The sequence below is a fragment of the Lactuca saligna genome, chromosome 3, assembly GCF_052625555.1.
Source record: "Lactuca saligna cultivar CGN05327 chromosome 3, ASM5262555v1, whole genome shotgun sequence".
NCBI classification, from domain to species: domain Eukaryota; kingdom Viridiplantae; phylum Streptophyta; class Magnoliopsida; order Asterales; family Asteraceae; genus Lactuca; species Lactuca saligna.
Window position 1 is genome coordinate 97,428,362 of NC_136419.1, and position 7,141 is coordinate 97,435,502.

At 30.9% G+C, this 7,141-nt stretch overlaps 1 long non-coding RNA gene across 1 annotated transcript; it reads right to left on the minus strand.

Annotated features, from left to right (window-relative positions):
- Window positions 1–1,306: 1,306 nt before the first annotated feature.
- On the minus strand, window positions 1,307–2,585 carry LOC145033859 (uncharacterized). The gene is made up of 4 exons (XR_013677749.1): window positions 2,514–2,585; window positions 1,920–1,988; window positions 1,686–1,816; window positions 1,307–1,593 (listed from the first exon to the last, which is right to left on the minus strand). It is a non-coding gene; the product is annotated as an uncharacterized LOC145033859 (long non-coding RNA).
- Window positions 2,586–7,141: the final 4,556 nt, after the last annotated feature.

Below are 7,141 nucleotides of genomic sequence, written 5' to 3' on the forward strand. Positions count from 1 at the left end.
CTACTCAGTCAAGTCAACCATTAGCCCGAAGGCTAAAGAAGTTAGTATCCTCAAAGAAAGCCCCCTACAACAGATCAAAGAAAGGTGAATCCTCCAAGAAACATAAAGTCGTTGTATCCTCAGATGAAGCCCCTGCTCATCCGCAAAGCCCCCTATAAAGCTTGAAGAAGAGTCAAACGATGACTCCGGACCAACACTAGTTTACAAGAGACAAAGGACAAACCAAGCCCTAGCCAAATACATGACCGAATAAATTCCAAAGTCTCTCAAAAGACTCAGGTAGTCCTTAGGGTCCCCGCAGACCTATTTGCTACAACCCTCTCCAGCTACTCAGACACAGCGGGTGTGTATGTTTCATTTGATAATGGAGACTCGAACCTAGTTGAATCCTAAGCGGATGTAATTGGCTCAAAACTCCCTAAGGTCTCCGGGGCTTCCCATCTTCACTTCTTTGAACCACAGGAGTTGCACTCCATACTTCTTGTTGTCACCAAAACACTTGATTCACCTTCGCAACAGCAGGGTGCTTCTTTAGCCCTAGCTAGAATTGAGCCGCAGCCACACTTGACTAGGGTCAAGGAGACCAAGGAAGCTCAGGAAATCATACTCTGCTTACCTTACAATCAGATTGTTTAAGCATGGTGAGCATAAATGTGCAAGAATCCATGAACCCGGGGGACACCCCGGTGCGACAAAAAGGATTTGACGGATATGATTCAGATGACTCTTGGATTCAATATCAACATAATACTGAATCCAAAGTCAAGAAGTAGGAAAATGAACTTTTTTGAAAAGTCAAGTAAACCTGAATTTTTGAAATTTTTCCTAAAATGACTTTTGCCCTATAAAAAACTAAGCCAAACACCCCTACATACATATTCATTAGAAGAAAAAAAATTGTGTGATGCTGCTTTAGAAGTTTTCTTTCGTGATGGAAAGAATAAAACTATTTTAGAATAAAAGATAGTTCATGCAAACAAGAATTTATGCAAACCATCTTAAATAACTAGAAGGGTTACCCGCGCAATGCGCGGGGCGGAATGTATTCGTTTTGTCAGACAAATAATGAAGTACATTGCATAAATTGGTAATGAAATTAAAGCATGTTGCTATTGTGTGTAATTTTCCATCAATCGGATGAATGGAAATGTAATGATAGATCATACTATTAAAAGAAGTACAATGCTATATTTGAATAGATTTTCGAAAACAATGAAAATACAATCTTATATCCAAGTAATTTTAAATGAAAGTACAATGCAATCTATAATAAATACAGAAAGAACATCTTCATACTTACCCCATCCCTCACCTGTCTTCTTCAATTTCATTTCCTTGAATGATCAAATCATGCACCTAACATTAGAATTAAAGTAAAATGTTATATGTTTCAATAATACCATTATAATGTCTTCAAATTCCAATGGGTAATTTATTATGGAGACTCATTTAAACAATATGGCCCTCGGTATATTGACATCATGCAATCCTTTTGAAAAATACACATCAACAAGGTCAGGTGCCATTTTTAATGCTTGTTTTATTTGCTGCATGTAATGTTGATTCCATTGCAGGAGAAGTCCAATGTTGTTGCTGTAATATCATTTATTTAAAAAATTTATTTATTATAAATGAAATTATCACATCATCGATTAATATAAAATAAAAAAGGAATGTAATGTTACCATACAACAAACCATCATTTTCATATTTAAGAAGCGCAAGAGATAATGGATGTGAAATGACTGAATTGTTGTCCTCAGATTCTGAATCTGCCCCTCCATCTCCTATGGTTGAATCAATATACGCTTCATCCCTGAGAGCCAATAGCATCTATTTACTTTTTTTTTTAATACTGAATCAAATAAAGATAAGTTTAATTTATATAAAAAAAAAAAAAAAAGATTCAGAAAGGGTACCTCTTTGTTCCTTTCTTCCACCTTTAGATTCCATAGAGGAACTCTTGTTTTTATAAATCAGTTTGAAACCTGTCCATTACACTTTCTATCACTTTGATTCCAGTAAAAAATAACAGTACAAAACAACAAAAGCGAAGATTCAAGTTTTTTTATGAGTCTAATTTGTAATTATGTTAGAGGCAACTGCCACATGCCAATAGATCATGAAAATGTTATTCATGGAGCCTGAACAAATATATAGAAGTTATTATATTTGAAACACATTTACGATGTAACAATTTTTTTAATAAACCATATAACTTTGACTTATCTCATTCAACCATTTTACCTCCTACAATTAGTTTTTCTTATAAGCTGGTCAAAAACGACAAATATATATATATATATATATATATATATATATATATATATATATATATATATATATATATATATATATATATATATATATATATATATGTGTGTGTGTGTGACTTATCCCAAATCACCTCCATTGTTCAACATGTACTCATGATAATAGAAATACAATAAATTAACATTAATGAGAATTAAAAAGCAATTAAAATTGTAATGTGTAAAAAGATGGAAACTTACTGAATTGTTTCTTGATTCTCAATTTATGAAGCCCGTCTAAGTAAAAGACTTCATCAAGAAGCGATGAACAACCTGTAATGCATGTAAAACACCATAGTTAACCATTTGTCGCAAAAAATTCAAACTTGTGTCATGATTAGAAACAACACAATAGTGTGTTAGGATATTATTGTTGTGGTTTCCAATATTATATATATATGACTTATCCCAAATCACCTCCATTGTTCAACATGTACTCATGATAATAGAAATACAATAAATTAACATTAATGAGAATTAAAAAGCAATTAAAACTGTAACTTGTAAAAAGATGGAAACTTACTGAATTCTTTCTTGATTCTCAATTTATGAAGCCCGTCTAAGTAAAAGACTTCGTCAAGAAGCGATGAACAACCTGTAATGCATGTAAAACACCATAGTTAACCATTTTTCGCAAAAAATTCAAACTTGTGTCATGATTAGAAACAACACAATAGTGTGTTGGATATTATTGTTGTGGTTTCCAATATTACCCCTACGTTTATCCTAATGACAAAAAAATGGCACTGAAACTTAAAAAAGAACTTTACAATTTAAAGACATATTTGTTAATAAGAAAAAAGAACTTTACAACTTAAGGCCGTCAAATGGTAACAAAGTCAATGGACTTAATTAAAAATAAAAGAAAGGTTTTTTACCTTGTTTGCAACAAGATCTTTCAAATAATCATCACCTACCTGTCAAACATTGAAAAAGAAATGTTAAAAGTGAAACCAACAACATAACAACACTAATAATTATATTATCTAATAAATAAGAAAAAATTGACTATGTAGCTTCATTTTATGACAAATCCATAAACATTAAAAAAAATCATTTAGAGGTATTCATATTTACTTGCATATGTACTATCTTTTGCTGAATTAGGCTTTGATAGCATAACAATAGGCTTTGCAATAGGAGCTTCAAGTGAAATCAACATCAAACACATTTAATAAAATAACAAAATTCATACTAAAAAAAATATGCCCAAAATCATAATATACCAGGAAGCAATTTATTATACCCATTACGCCCCCTATAATCAAGCTAGTCAAAGATAGGATAATAGAGGAAAGAATAAACCCAGTGAATAGATTTTTGGAAATTGAAACCGATGAAAGGTATGGAGAATAGAATATGTGAGATGGGTAACGTAACTCTAATAAAATTATAGACACAAAAATTGATGATAACTTACTTTCTTATGAGACCCACCAACCTTTGATTTTTCTATAGATAACAGTTGCTTTGAAGCAAGTATCCATGGATCTTCTTACATATTTTGATACCAGTAATGTTTAACACCTATAGAAATCATCTTGGGCTACTTTTGCAGAAATTTTGAAATAAGCATGTAGTGTAATTCATAAATGCAACATAAAAATCAAAGATTTGCCTTCAAGGTTGGTATATGGCATAAAATAAGAAGTTTTAGGGTTGTTAATTGGAAAATCACAGCACCATCGGCACTAACAACGCTGCTTCTTAACTATGGTGGAATATTCCTGTGGGTGTGTCTCCTGATTGCAGTATGAGACCAATCGTTGAGAAATCTCAAACAAAAGTTTCAGTACAAACCAAACCTGAAAACATGAAACAAACAGAGTTGAGAATCACAACTCACGACATCGGTCACAATTCACACCTCCAGTGGCTATAGTAAGGTTAGGGAAGTATTCGAGCCCTAAAGAGAAACAAAAGTAAAAATAGTGACGAACACAAGGTATTACTGTCTCCAGCGCTGCACCCACAATCGGCAATGAGAAGGAGGGCTCAATGAATGGGAGCACCCGTTGGAGGAGTCAGGTGGGAACATTATTGATGGCGGACGCTATGGCGAAGCCAGTGTCGCTGGAGGCAGAAGCAGGCAATAAATCGGAGACCGTCAGAGGTAACACTTACCCCAATCAAACCTTTTAATCGCCGATGGTGGAGGGAATAGAGGGCATACGAAGCTTGAGACAGTGAACAGTTGAGTTAACCCCGATAAAGAAGCAGAAGGACGATGGAAGGATCGGGAAGATTTGAGGCAGTGGATAAATCAGATGAACCAAAGTCAGGTGAAGTAACCAACCCTGGAACGGTACCTTGGTCCACAAATACAGCAAAATGTGACAAATACAGCAAAACATAAGGACCTTGAATGACAGAAGCAAGCAACATAAGCTGGAGGGCCAAATTAGATAAAAAAAAAAGGATTGTTTACTATTAAAACTTTTCATAACTTTAATATATATATATATATATATATATATATATATATATATATATATATATATATATATATATATATATATATATATATATATATATATATATATATATAATAACAATTTTTTTGTGATTAAAAAAAAAGTTATTCGTTAAAATAATGCATTGGACCACTCATTTCAGCCAATAATCCATATTTTTAAAAAATCAAAAAGTACCCTATTTTGTATTTTTCGTTATAAAGTCCTACAAATTCACACCGTTAGTTTTCTAAAGTCTCCACCCGTAAGTCGTAAGACCAATACTTTTTTTGCGTGTTTTTAATTTACTTTGTGAAAAAATGATTTGCAAAGTCGATTTCAAAAGAACAAAAAAAATGTGAAAAAACTTTATTTTTTATTATGTAAGTTCAATATTTCTTAAAAATATAAACAAATTTACATTTACTCAAAGTGGGTAAAGTGTTAGTTGTATGGTGTTTGGACCACATTAACGTGATGGCTTTCATTCAAGCATGTTGCAAGATTTAACCAGCGACCTCCACTATCATAAACACATGTTAACCATCTATGGAGTACACTTTTAGTGTCTTACAGTTCGAAAAAAAATCATATATAAAAGCAGCATCGTGGTTTTTTTATATTACAAAAAACATCATTATATTTTTGAAAGCTCAAATCACTTTCGCTAAATAGTTTCATGATCATGAAATATGATAAAATTTGCTACGTATGATGTTTGAAAAAGTAACTCTACAAACTTGTAAACTGTTTTTGTAAATAAAATGGTCAATAATTCATTATATGCTATTTAGTAAAATGATGATTTTACTGAATAACTCTTTTAAAAGAGCAGTGGCAAGTACAAGACATTCTAACCTAATACCAACTGAGTAAGGACCACCGACAGATTTTGGAACTGAGATATTTACGTCTCCAACAAACAACCTTAAATAAGTATGCTCAACCACTATATAAATTATTAAGTATAAAATACTACGTTCAAAATACAAATACATGTCTTTCTTACGTCACATGGATTACTTATCACCACAAATGAGATGTTTTATAAGAAACTTTGTGATTAAAATACGTACTATTCTGTTATTACCTATATTAAATATTAAATATTATAAAAGAGTAAATTACACGAATGGTCCATGTGGTTTGGGTAATTTGCGTGTTTGATCTCTAACTTATTTTTTTTAACTTGGAAGGTTCCTACTATTTGTTTTTGTTACGCTCTTGGTCCCTACTATTTGTTTTTGTTACGCACTTGCTCCTTGTCTTATCTAAAAACACTATTATTTAAATAGGGAAAAATGGTATGGCATGTAAGGTAAGGTGAGGGTGTGGGGTTGGAGGTGTGTTTATTTAAATAAATCAAAAAATCAATGGTAAAATAGTTTTTTAAGTAAGATAGGGACCAAATGTGTAACAAAAACAAACAGTAGGGACCTTCAAAGTTAAAAAAATAAGTTAGGAACCAAATACGTAAATTACCATAAACCATAGGGACCATTCGTATAATTTAAGATGGTAAAACTTTCTTCTTTGACAAGTTGAATGAAAAATGACTATACTTGACTAGTAAAAAAAAAGATATAAAACACAACTGTAATTGTTTTTTTTTCTTTTCTTCTTTTTTCTTTTTTTGAAAAAGTTATTGAAGTTCAGTATAGTTAATTTAATTATTTAACCAAAATAGAAAACATCTTTAAACAAAATAATTGATGAGCGTAAATTGGGGTTTTTGTTTTTTGGGCTGGAGGACAGAAATGGGCCTACAAACCGTTTGTCAGATTGGTGTAAAAGAAAGAAATGTGAATGGTCCAGTTTTGCTCATCCAGGAATTCTTTAAGTTGTTGGTCGTTTACTTATTTGTACATACTTTTTTTGTCCTGGTGTTACTTATTGATTTATAATCTAACTAATGTTATAATATGTGGAAATTAAGTTATAAAGTTAATTAAAAACTTAATTTGTCAAAATTTTAGTTTATGAATCTATTAATTTAAATAAATTATTTATTAAAAGATATTTTTTAATTATATAAATTTAAAATCAGTAATCTAAATAAATATATGAAATTATATTACATTATAATTTGTATTAGTTTTATTTTAATTTTTATTCTAAGTTTAATAATTTAATATAATTAAAATAAGATATTTAATTTTTGAAATGGATAATCAATAAGTTGGCAGGTGATAAGAAATTAATTAAAAGGTCTAGTAGAATGATGCGTGTTAAAAGAAAAATAAGCATATTCTTTATTAGATTCGGGACTAGAAGAGTGTCTCTACATTGCACACGAGTGAAAGTGTGTGTGTGTGTGTGTATATATATATATATATATATATATATATATATATATATATATATATATATATATAT